The 12,855-nt window shown below is 42.6% G+C and overlaps 1 protein-coding gene across 1 annotated transcript in view; it reads right to left on the minus strand.

Annotated features, from left to right (window-relative positions):
• Window positions 1-8,289: 8,289 nt before the first annotated feature.
• Window positions 8,290-12,855, minus strand: part of LOC115143715 (ERC protein 2) — a 74,278-nt gene continuing 69,712 nt past the window's right edge. Inside the window, 1 exon segment of the mRNA XM_065001624.1 lies at window positions 8,290-12,791. The gene's annotated coding sequence lies outside the window, so the exon portion shown is untranslated.

Below are 12,855 nucleotides of genomic sequence, written 5' to 3' on the forward strand. Positions count from 1 at the left end.
TTGCACGTTAGCCAATAGAACGGATGGCAATGAGAGTTTACTCGATCGACTACGGATTCTCAGAAAGCAGCCCAACCTGCGCCCCTTTTTCCTCTGTCTTTTCTTCACACAAATGACGGGGATTTGGGTCTGTTCCCGGGAAAGCAGTATATCCTTCTCGTTGGACCCGTTAACTTTTTATGGCTGCAGGGGCAGTATTGAGTAGCTTGGATGAAAAGGTGCCCATTGTAAATGGCCAGCTCCTCAGTCTCAGTTGCTAATATATGCATATTATTATTAGTATTGGAACACTATAAAGTTTCCAAAACTGTCAAAATATTGTCTGTGAGTATAACAGAACTGATATTGCAGGCGAAACCCTGAGGAAAATCAAAACAGGAAGTGGCTTCTATTTTGAAAACTCCATGTTCCATAGCCTCCCTTTGCTGGCTTTAAAGGGATATGAACCAGATTCCTTTTCCTATCGCCTCCTCAAGGTGTCAACAGTCTTCAGACATAGTTTCAGGCTTTTATTTTGAAAAATGAGCCAGAACGATAACATTGCGTCAAGTCACATGAGTTTTGCTCGCACAACAGAGTTTGGATAGGTATTGCTTTTCCCTCTCCTACTGTGAAAGACATTTGCGGTTGATATATTATCGATTATATATTTTAAAAACAACCTGAGGATTGATTATAAAAAATGTTTGACATGTTTCTGTGGACATTATGGAAACTATTTGGAATTTGTCTGCGTTGTCGTGACCGCTTTTCCTGTGGATTTCTGAACATAACTCGGCAAAGAAACTGAGGTATTTTGGATATAAAAATAATTTTTATGGAACAAAAGGAACATTTGTTGTGTAACTGGGAGTCTCGTGGGTGAAACCATCCGAAGATCATCAAAGGTAAACGATTAATTTGATCGCTTTTCTGATTTTCGTGACCAAGCTTCCTGATGCTAAGTGAACTTAATGTTTTATCGTGCGATCGATAAATTTACACAAACGCTTGGATTGCTTTTGCTGTAAAGCATAATTTCAAAATCTGACACGACAGGTGGATTAACAAAAGGCTAAACTGTGTTTTCCTATATTGCACTTGTGATTTCATGAATATAAGTATTTGTAGTAATATTTATTGAATGTAGCGCTGTGCTATTCGGCGGTTGTTGATGACACTTATCCCAATAGGGGGATAGCAGCCATAACAAGTTAAAGGAAAAAGCTTCTTCCAGTTCGAGGTGAGTAATCGGCATCTTAAAACCTCTTGCTTCTACCTGAGACGCTTGCGTCCCAACTAGAGCTCTGGAAATGCAAATGCGCTACGCTAAATGCTAATAGTATTAGTTAAAACTCAAACGTTCATTAAAATACACATGCAGGGTATCGAATTAAAGCTACACTCGTTGTGAATCCAGGCAACAAGTCAGATTTTTAAAATGCTTTTTGGCGAAAGCATGAGAAGCTATTATCTGATAGCATGCACCAATACACTACAACACAAAAGCCACGCAGGGGACGTAAACAAAATAATTAGCATTTCGGCGTTACACAAACCGCACAATAAAATAGAAAACAGTCATTACCTTTCACCATCTTCTTTGTTGGCACTCCTAGATGTCCCATAAACACTATTGGGTCTTTATTTCGATTAAATCGGTCCATATAAAGCCAAGATATCGTTATATGTAGACTGTGTGATAAACGAAAAAAACAGCGTTTTCAAAACGTAACGTCATTTTTTTTAATTCAAAAAGTCGACGATAAACTTTCACAAAACACTTCGAAATACGTTTGTAATGCAACTTTAGGTATTAGTAAACGTTAATAAGCGATAAAATTCATCAGGAGGCGATGTAAAGATCATTAGCTGTCCGTCTGGAAAAATGTCCGGCTAGAAACTCAACGAAAATATCCGGTCCTAGACCTGAAGAAATACGGTGCCCTGCATGTGTTTGACCAAGAAAAAACTCGAAGGGAAATGACAAGACTCTAGACACCATGTGGAAGCTGTAGGTACTGCAACCTCAGTCAATTAATTGTGGTTCACCTTTATCAATGGGTTCAAGTAGCGCATGGATATATTTTCCCATTTTCAGTGATCAGTTTTTCCTGTGTTTTTCGATGTAAATGCCGTTCTGGTAAAGCCACAGCAGTGATTTAACCAGTTTTATAAACGTCTGAGTGTTTTCTATCCACACAGACTAAGCAAATGCATATACTATATTCCTGGCATGAGTAGCAGGGCGCTGAAATGTTGCGCGATTTTTAACAGAATGTTCAAAAAAGTAGAGGGTAGAAGCAACAGGTTAACCAATTGACGATAATATGATTTAAAATGGTCTGAAATCATCACTTTTGTCTCCAGTATGTTTAAAAAAATGTTTTGTATCCAACCGTTACAGAAGGAGGTATCACAGATTACAGAATAGACAAACATACAGTAGATTTAGCAATTACTAGGAGGATAAAATAAGAAAAATAGTCATAGGTGAGTATGCTCCAAACCCCTGTAACGGCTGTTTGAAGAAGTGGACCAAAGCGCAGCGTGGTAAGTGTTCATGATTTACTAATAGAAATGAACACTGAATAACAAAAAACAACAAAGAGAACAAACTAAATGTTTCTGTCTGGTGCAGACACAAAAACAACTACCCACAAAAAACAGGTGGGAAAAGGCTACCTAAGTATGGTTCTCAATCAGAGACAACGATAGACAGCTGCCTCTGATTGAGAACCACACCTGGCCAAATAGAACACAAAACATAGAATGCCCACCCCAACTCACGCCCTGACCAAACCAAAATAGAGACATAAAAAGGATCTAAGATCAGGGTGTGACAGTACCCCCCTCCCCCCCCCCCCCAAAAAAAAGGTGCGGACTCCTGCCGCAAAACCTAAACCTATAGGGGAGGGTCTGGGTGGGCATCTATTCATAGTGGCGGCTTTGGTGCGGGACGTGGACCCCGCTCCACCTTAGGCTTGACCCACTTAGGTGGCACCTCTGGATTGGGGACCCTCGCCGCAGACCCCGGACTGGGGACCCTCGCCGCGGGCCCCGGACAGGAGGGCGACTTTGGCGGCCCCGGACAGGAGGGCGACTCTGGCAGCTCCGGACAGGAGGGCGACTCTGGCAGCTCCGGACAGGAGGGCGACTCTGGCAGCTCCGGACAGGAGGGCGACTCTGGCAGCTCCGGACTGGCACAGGACTAACCAGGCTGGGGAGACCTACCGGAGGCCTGGTTCGTGGAGGAGGCACAGGATAGACCGGGCTGTGGGGGAGCACTGGAGATCTGGTGCGTAGCCTTGGCACCACTCTTCCAGGCTGAATGCCCAGTCTAGTCCGGCACGTGCGGGGAGCTGGAACAGGCTGCACTGGGTTCTCCTGGCGAACTGGGGAAACCGTGCTTAGAGCCGGCGCAGGATATCCTGGCCCGAGAAGACATACACAAAACACAGGTGGGAAAAGGCTACCTAAGTATGGTTCTAAATCAGAGACAACGATAGACAGCTGCCTCTGATTGAGAACCACACCAGGCCAAACACACAGAAATAGAAAACATAGAACACAAAACATAGAATGCCCACCCCAACTCACGCCCTGACCAAACCAAAATAGAGACATTAAAAGGATCTCTAAGGTCAGGGCGTGACAACCCCTCCGAAACTCCAAAATGAAATACTAACACTGTAACAGATACCTTAGACAGGTATGTAACATAAGCCAGGTGTCCATATATAAAATATATATTACCTGCTAAGAGACGTATTTACAGTAACTTGATGAGTGATAATAAAGGACATCATGTGAGAAAGAGGGTATTTCTGTGAGACATGTGAGACATACAGTGGGGCAAAAAAGGATTTAGTCAGCCACCAATTGTGCAAGTTCTCCCACTTAAAAATATGAGAGAGGCCTGTAATTTTCATCATATGTACACTTCAACTATGACAGACACAATGAGAAAAAAAAATCCAGAAAATCACATTGTAGGATTTTTAATGAAATTATTTGCAAATGATGGTGGAAAATAAGTATTTGGTCACCTACAAACAATTCATATTTCTGGCTCTCACAAACCTGTAACTTCTTCTTTAAGAGGCTCCTCTGTCCTCCACTCGTTACCTGTATTAATGACTAAATATGTTTTTGCCCCACTCTAAGTACGGCGTCTGTGACTGAGAGAATGGTTTAAATAGAGAGGAAGATGAGGAGACTGCTCACATTAAAACCACATAGAAAGTCCATCAACTGGTGTGATGGGTGGTTGGGGAGAGGTCAATGTATCCTATATCTCCTAACATAATCCAAAACCATTTGCTTATCTGTCAGAGGAAATGACTATATTTTATTCAGGCTTTATTTTTAACCTTTTTGTCTTTGACAACTACAATACACAATAAAAAGCAGGTTCCATGTACAACTGCAGTATATATTGGCAACATCCAAAAGTAAAAAATAAGAAACAACCTTGCTGTGGCTCCATATGACTCTCCACTGTGTGCATTAGAGGCAATATTTTTCCCATCTACTGTAGTTATTAGCTTAATAAGATAATACAGTAAACAAAAAATGGTCTCTTACCCTGAATTGTGACTGTAGAAGGCTCACTGTATATGGATCTAAACCACATATGTCAGAGTCAAGGCCCGCGGGCCACATCCGGCCCGCAAGAAGGTTTTTTACGGCCCCTGGGATGATCTTGATTTATTATTAGAACCGGCCCGCAGCAAGCCGGCAGCCCGCAGATCTTTTACACGCACCAATACTACATTTCCCACAATGCAAAGGTGACGCACCGAGCAGTAGGCTGCTTCATTTCAATATTTATTGGCACAGCAGTCGTCAGCATCACAGTAAAATTAACTTTCAGATACCCATCAAAAATGGCAAAACGGAAGGTGGATACTGAGAACCGGGGTTTCAAACAAGGTGGGAGTCGGAGTATATGTTCACGAAGGTAGCTGGAAAACCTGTGTGTCTTCTGTGTGGAGAAAGTGTGGCGGTACTGAAAGAGTATAATCTGAGACGACATTATGAAACGAAACACGCGGACAAAAACAAGAATATGGACATGGAACAAAGGCTACAAAAGGCAGAGGAATTAAAACGAGGCCTCAAATCTCGACAGGCTCTGTTCAAAAAAGCCAAATCACAAGGCCAGGCTGCTGTCAAGGCCAGTTTTATTTTGGCAGAAGAGATCGCTAAATCAGCCCGGCCATTTACGGAGGGGGATTTCATCAAAAACTGCATGATTAAAGTTTGTGACGAAGTTTGCCCAGAAAAAAGGCAACTCTTTTTAAATGTGAGTCTGAGCAGAAACACCATTGCCGAGAGAGTAGACCAGTTGTCCATCAATCTAAAAGAGCAGCTTGTGAAAAAGGGAAAAGATTTTATTGCATATTCCTTGGCTGTGGATGAGAGCACCGACATTTCTGACATTGCCCAGTTGTCAATTTTCATCCGCGGAGTGGACTCCAACCTAAGCGTGACAGAGGAGTTTTTGGCTTTACGTCCTATGCATGGCACAACTACGGGCATGATTTGTATGAAGAGGTGTCAAGATGTGTAAATGAGATGGAGCTGCCTTGGGAAAAACTCGTGGGTTTGACAACCGACGGAGCACCTGCGATGTGTGGACACAGGAGCGGACTGGTGGCGAAGATACGGGAAAAGATGCAAGAGGAAAACGCGACAGGTGAGCTGACAGCTTATCATTGTATCATACACCAGGAAGCGTTGTGCGGTAAAGCCTTGAAAATGGAGCATGTAATGAGCATCATCACGCGCACAGTTAACTTTATCAGAGCCAAAGGTTTGAATCACCGCCAGTTCAAGGCATTTCTGACGGAGTTAGAAACGGAGCATGGTGATTTGCCTTATCACACAGAGGTGCGATGGCTAAGCCAGGGAAAGGTGCTTCAAAGATGTTTCGAGCTTCGTGAGGAGATTTGTCTGTTCTTGGACAGCAAAGGGAAAGACACAACACAACTCCGAGACGAAATGTTTCTGTGTGAAATGGCTTTTCTGTGTGACATTACGAGTCATCTGAATGCAATAAACTTGCAGCTGCAGGGTCGGGATCGTGTCATCTCTGATATGTACAGTACAGTGAAGGCATTTAAAACCAAACTGACTCTGTGGGAGACGCAGATGCGTAAAGAAAATTTGAGCCACTTTCCCAGCTGCCAGACCATGAAAGAGAAGCTCTCTACCAGTGCGTTCCCGAGCACACAGTTGGCTGATAAAATAGGTATGCTTGCCGCTGACTTTCGACGCCGATTTGCTGACTTTGAAGCACAAAAAAGCAGGTTGGAACTGCTCGGTAACCCATTTGCTGTTGACGTGGAAAGCTCACCACCAAACCTCCAAATGGAGTTGATTGACCTCCAATGCAATGATGCACTGAGGGCAAAATATGCGGCAGTGGGTGCTGCGGAGTTCGCCCGTTTCCTCCCGGCACAATGCCCCAGCTGCGCATCCAGGCTGCTCAAACGTTGTCTATGTTTGGCAGCACATACCTGTGTGAACAACTGTTTTCTTTGATGAACCTGAACAAAACATCACACAGAAGTCGACTTACTGCTGAACACCTCCACTCAATTCTGAGGATTTCTTCAGCTCAGAGCCTTACCCCGAACATTGATGAACTTGTGGAAAAGATGGGACACCACCAAGTATCACCCTCAACCTCAAACAAGTGAACATTACTGTGCAATCACATATTTAGAGTTTTTACTCAGTTCAAGTTTAAAAGTTAAAATTTAATATTTGTTTTCACTGCATGTTACTTCTCCTTAAACAAAGTGTTGTTTTTGATTAATAGATTTTTGCACTTTATTTTTTGTATTTCAATCCAATTATATTTTAAAAATATTTCAGTTGAGTGGATGATAGAAAATTGCTATTATTGTTTTTTCTTTGAAGTAAATTTAGCCCACTTTTGCTAAAATAGAAAATATAGTCTACTGATGGTGCCTTGAATACCGGTTTCTTTCATTTAATGTTCATGTTATGGGGATATTTATATAAAGGAAATTTGTCTTTTGTGTCTGTTGAAAATTAAAGATTACTGACAGAGCCATAAGAAAATATTGCTTTATTTATCTGATCATATTGTAATATATTTGTTAGGTTTTCAGTAGGTTCAATTAGGTTCACTAGACTATATGCGTCATTTAAAAATTTTTCAATGAACATTCGAACAGTCCGGCCCTCGTCTTGTAGCTGATTTTTTTATTTGGCCCTCCGTCCATTTGACTTTGACACCCCTGATCTAAACTGCTAACCTTTAGCACTCTACTGCCATTGTAGTACACTACTGTACTGACATTGTATTTTGACCTCAGCAGGTTAACTTTGACCTGTTCATCTGAGCAGCTGAGCTCCTGTGAGTGTATATCTACAGAGTGAAGCTAGTGTAAATTCACTCTTCCCACTTTGTAGAAGAAACACTGAGCTACAGAGACAGATGAGGAGTCTGACAGCTCAGCTGAACTGAGTCTCTCTCTGATGACTGGAGGACACACTGTCAGACTAGGCTGAGGAAGGTCTGTGAGATTAGAGGAAAATAATATTTCGCACTACGTCAATTTGTTAAATCTCCAATATTGTCTAAGACTTGGGTTCACTTCTTTAATATCATTGTACCCACAAACAGAGAACGCAGAGAGACAGTGAATGACATCTCCATATTAAGTTAACTAGCCTTTTACTAAACAGATGAGTGACTGACTAAAATATTGTTAGCACATTTCATTTAATGGGGAAACGAAAATCGTTAAAATCGAAAAACTACTGTAAAACGAAAGTGTGTGGACATCTTACTATGTCACCCGTAACAATGTTATCTCACGAACCTTGAGCTTGGAGAGACGAAACAGCATCTAGCAGTTACAAAAAGTCAAACGAGCATCTTACTCATTCTGAGAGAAAAAAAACATCCTTCAAATGTATTTTATGTGTCTTCTGTTGTCCAATTACATTTATACAGATGCAGTACATTCGTAAAATGGAGACTGTTCATTAGCAGTAACACCTCAATCACACAGTACATAATGACTTACATTCCACAGGCTGATCATGTAATTGTTTTATGTACAGTACCATGAATGCACATTTGTACAGCATGGTCAACCAACCAGCAGGTTAGTTTTCTTAGGTGACGAGAGGTGGCTATAATACTGTAGGAGAGGTATCATAGCTATGATACATAGTGAAAGTATGCATGTGTTCTCAGTTCTTCGTGTGTAGTTTATAACCGGACATACAGTACTATATACATAGAGACCAGACCGCATACAAGTCTGAAAGAAAGTCACCTTTATTGAATGAATATAAACAAGCTGGCCAACACTCAATAGTAATATTCTGATACAGCACATACAATAGCAAACGTCTGGGGCAGTGGAGACAGGCTCCTACAGTAGGTTTTAAAACACAGTATCCATGCTGAACAGAACATTCTCTCTCTTTCTCTCAGGGGGTTTCCTGCAACCGAGTGTTTTAATTCTCTCTCACTATTTCTTTATCTCTTACACATGCGCGCACACACACCTACAGTACACACACACACGTATGCATGCGCACACACACACACACACTTCTCACAGATTTACACGCGTAACACCCCACAAATATGCCCGCCTCTCTCATAACACTGCACAGGTTGTCTACTAGGGGGACACGGAAGGTGAGGAGACACACACCACTCTCAAACACAACATCACACTGTCACGATGCAGAGGCAATTCATGTATAAGAACTGGAGCATCATGGGAAATAAGCCCACGTTCACACAAGTAATCATTCAGCATGCTGGACACACATTTAACTTGTTCCTAAATCTTTACTGTACAGCAGAAAACATTTACTATTACAAATAGTACAGTCCCAAACTGACATATTCAATAAGCCAAACTGATTTAAAAAAAATTGTAATCAAGAAAAACTTAAATACAAAAAATTAACGCAATTGTTCAGTAAAAAAAGAAAAATCTGGCGTTGGTCACAGTGTTTTGTTTCATCCAAAGGTTTGCATTTTCAACATCATACAATAACTCAAATGCAACTTGTACACGACAAAGAAAGTGAATCTGTCTGCCTGTATTAGGCTTCTCATACTCTGAATCAGGTCTTTTACTCCTTCAATTACTATTGGTGATGTCTGTTGGCCTTCAACTCCTGGGTCGTGTTCATTAGGCACCAAACAGAAAAAAATGCACTGATACAGGGAAGGATTACTTGGACTTGTCCAATGAGAAACGCTCATTCTCATTTTCCGTTGCTAAACATTTTAAAACATTGTGTGCCCTAAATGAACACAACCCTGGTGTATGTTAACTGATCGGCCATTGATGAATCCTAAACAGTTTGATTGTACCTCAAGATCTCACTCTGCATAGAGGATAGGAGATTCTCTCCAACCTTTCACTCTGTTGGCACATTACGTAAAAATCTGCATGCATCGGCACAATGAAGTGTTCCACATTTTCTACCATGTTCTATATACCAAGTGATGGATATTCACTTCTCATAGTAGGAGAACCCCCTACTTCAAGTATTCAGTTGTAAATTACCTGAAAATTGAGGATTCTGAATCCGTTCCCCATGATGGTAAAGTGAGAGGTTATTCGCGCCTCCATCCGTGTGCTCTTCTGGATTGCCTTTCCTTTTACAGATCATTAGTACCAATCTCTGACATTGAAAATACAAATACAACATCCACACAACGCCTTTATTTTTTTCTTCAGAGGAGGAGTTGTGAGGCAACTGTCCTGTCTGTCCTGTCTGTATTCTGTGTTGAAGTTGACTCAGAGGTGACAATCGTATAGGGATCACTTCTGTTTGGATCCCAATGGAGGATGGGGCACTTTTCTACAACAGTCACGATATCAGCCACAAGGAGGGACACACACACACACACACACACACACACACACACACCATGGAGGACGGAGGGGGGCAGGTGGTGGTGGTGGTGGTGGGAGTGGGGGGATGTAACAGTCTTGGATGTTTTCTCACTAGAAGTGTGGTTTTCTACACACTCAACTGTCACATATGTCACCACATCTGGGTACACCAGGACAACAGCATGAAGACAACAACAAACAAAACACAGAGACCGCTGGACAATGCATCTGCAACGACGGAGTCACTCCAAACCTCCACTTTAACAAAGGTAGTGATAGTCCTCACTCACAAGTGCAAGTTTCTATCTGCTGTGCTGCAGAAAATAGTATCTTTGCTACTTTAGTGAGCTGCAAAAATAGAATGTCTTCCCCTCTGTGAGAAGACTACGGTCTCACTGTGTGTGTGTGTGTGTGTGTGTGTGTGTGTGTGTGTGTGTGTGTGTGTGTGTGTGAGAGAGTCTCAAAATAGATTTCTCACACTGCAACAGGAATGTAACATTAGCTCTTCTAAATGAGAATGGAATCATTTTCTCACTCCTTTCCTTTGGCCTGTGTCTCAAGGTTTCTTAGGCCAGACTATCCTTCGTGAGAACCACAGACAGGGAATGTTGCTTGCTGCTAAGGAGTTTTTTCTTGTACAAAACAGAGGAAAGTCACATACGTCACTCCACACACTGAATAAGGGTTTTCTCTATCCTTTGGACAGTTAGAAAAATTAAATAAAACATGTATTTTTATCCTCAATATTTTTTGTTACTGACAATATTCTGACCACACATAGACACACTACATATATCTTTCTGTCTCTCTCTCTCTCTCTCTCTCTCTCTCTCTCTCTCTCTCTCTCTCTCTCTCTCTCTCTCTCTCTCTCTCTCTCTCTCTCTATATATATATATATATGTGTATACGATATGAACGAGGCACAGGCCACCTTGTTGAGAAGGACAAAACGAGTCACTAGGTTTGGATTTGGGTTAGCACAGACTGCTGAAAGAGAAGAAGAAAGGGGGGATGAAGAAGATGATGAGGAGGAAGGAGGCAGTCAATAAGTAGGAGAGACAGCTGTAAAGGTATGGCAGGAAATCTCATGGGTGTCCATGGATGGCATCAAACATATAAAATCTATAGCCTCCTTCCTCAGAGTCTCTCCAGCTGATTCTATGTACAACACAGTCTTCTACAGTTTATAAGCACATCAGGTTTTGGGATCAACTCCCTATTGTATGACATGGATGCACAATGTCCAATGGCCATGTCTCTCAGCTGTTTCTCTGGTTGGACACCATGTTGTGTGAGCACCAGTGATCTAAAAGCACCATTAGAAGTATCCCTGCAATAGGGGAGGAGGAGGTGCATAGGTGCATATCACGCTGAGAAACACATTATAACAACGGAATCTGATTGGTGTATGTTCTGAATAGACCATTCTGATTGGTACTCGTGCTGCTTTAATACATCTAAACACTTTTTGATTGGTGCCCTTGACTTAAGACTGGATTCAAAGTGGCATTAATAGTTCTGACGTCTGCATAGATTGGAGTTCTGACTGCATCTGGTTCAACTGAGGTAACAGGAGAGACACACAGATGGCAGCCCTAAGCCCAAAGTCCCTGCGACACCCCCAGTACAGGGCCCTGCCCATAAGGCCATGCCAGACTGCACATTAACGGCACAAGGAAACCTTCAGTTGTCGAGGCAAGGACCGTGGCTGCCCATTGGTCAGATTAGAGCTCTAGTGGCTGTTTTGTTCAGATAAGAGCTCTTCCTTGTTCTGATTCACTTTGCACAAAGCACTCATAGCCATGGTCTAGCACTGCAAATGAAACACACTCGACAGATTTAAAAAAAAAAAAAAAAAATAAGTAGCACAACTTCACTTTTAGACATACAGCAAAGGAACTTCCTCTGATGTAGGTTAGCTGTTCACGCATATGTAAATGTGAACTAAAGCTGTAACTGTACGGCACTTCATTAAATATGTGGAAAGAGAGCAGGCTATCTCTGACAAAGAGAAAACAACAAAACACAGCATAGTAAAAGAAGCACTATGAAGCTGCTGTGGTAGACTGTAAGTAGGGTGGAGCCTGCCAGGCAGGGGAGCCAATCATAGCCAGCCGGGGGTCAGCAGGGTGGGGCAAATCAGGTAAACAGGGTGGAGCCAGTCAGGTGAACCAATCAGAGAAAGGACTGTTGATACAGAGGAACTAATCAGCTGAAAAGCTCAGGTAAGCAAAGCAGGCGGAGACAGGAGAGTGAACCAATTAGATGCAGGTTACTGAGAACGGGGGAGCAAGCCAGGACTGGGTTCAGTACATTTTTACGTTCTGGAACGTTCCATTGAACAGAAACAGTGCTGTACTGAATGACTGCTGTCAGCATGGCCACTGCCTTTAAATATGTCACTCATTGCTTCAAGCCACACCCACCCAAACGGGAGGAAACGTACCTAGAAGTCTGCTCAAGAACGTACAAGAATGTTTTGGGGAAACGTTTTGTTCAGTACAAATCGTTCCGCAACGTAGCAAATGTTCACTTGAACTGAACGCACCTCATGTAAACAGGGCAGAGCCAGTCGTTAGATCTTAGCCAGGTGGGTGAAGAGTGCAGCTAGTCTTATGAGAGTGGGCGGGGCTCTGTAGGGACGTCAGGTGACAGACAAGTGAGCTGAGCATCTTGACAACTATACCAGAGTGGCTGTGTGAGTTTGGCTGTGTGAGCAGAACCACGGAGCTGAGACCAGACAGCTCAGATATCTGTCTGTCTGTCTGAGTGGGGCCCAGTCTGTCCAACCCAGTCTAACTTCACAACACCTATGTGTCTGCTGGAAGACTCCACCTCCCCAGAGTCACTCCCAAAGAGCTGCAGCTGCCCCTCTTCACATGATGGCTCTTCAGTCACCTGTAAAAACACACACAATAGTACAATCAGCACTACGGCCGTTGCTGTCCACTTACAGTGATTG

This window comes from Oncorhynchus nerka, linkage group LG15, assembly GCF_034236695.1.
Source record: "Oncorhynchus nerka isolate Pitt River linkage group LG15, Oner_Uvic_2.0, whole genome shotgun sequence".
NCBI classification, from domain to species: domain Eukaryota; kingdom Metazoa; phylum Chordata; class Actinopteri; order Salmoniformes; family Salmonidae; genus Oncorhynchus; species Oncorhynchus nerka.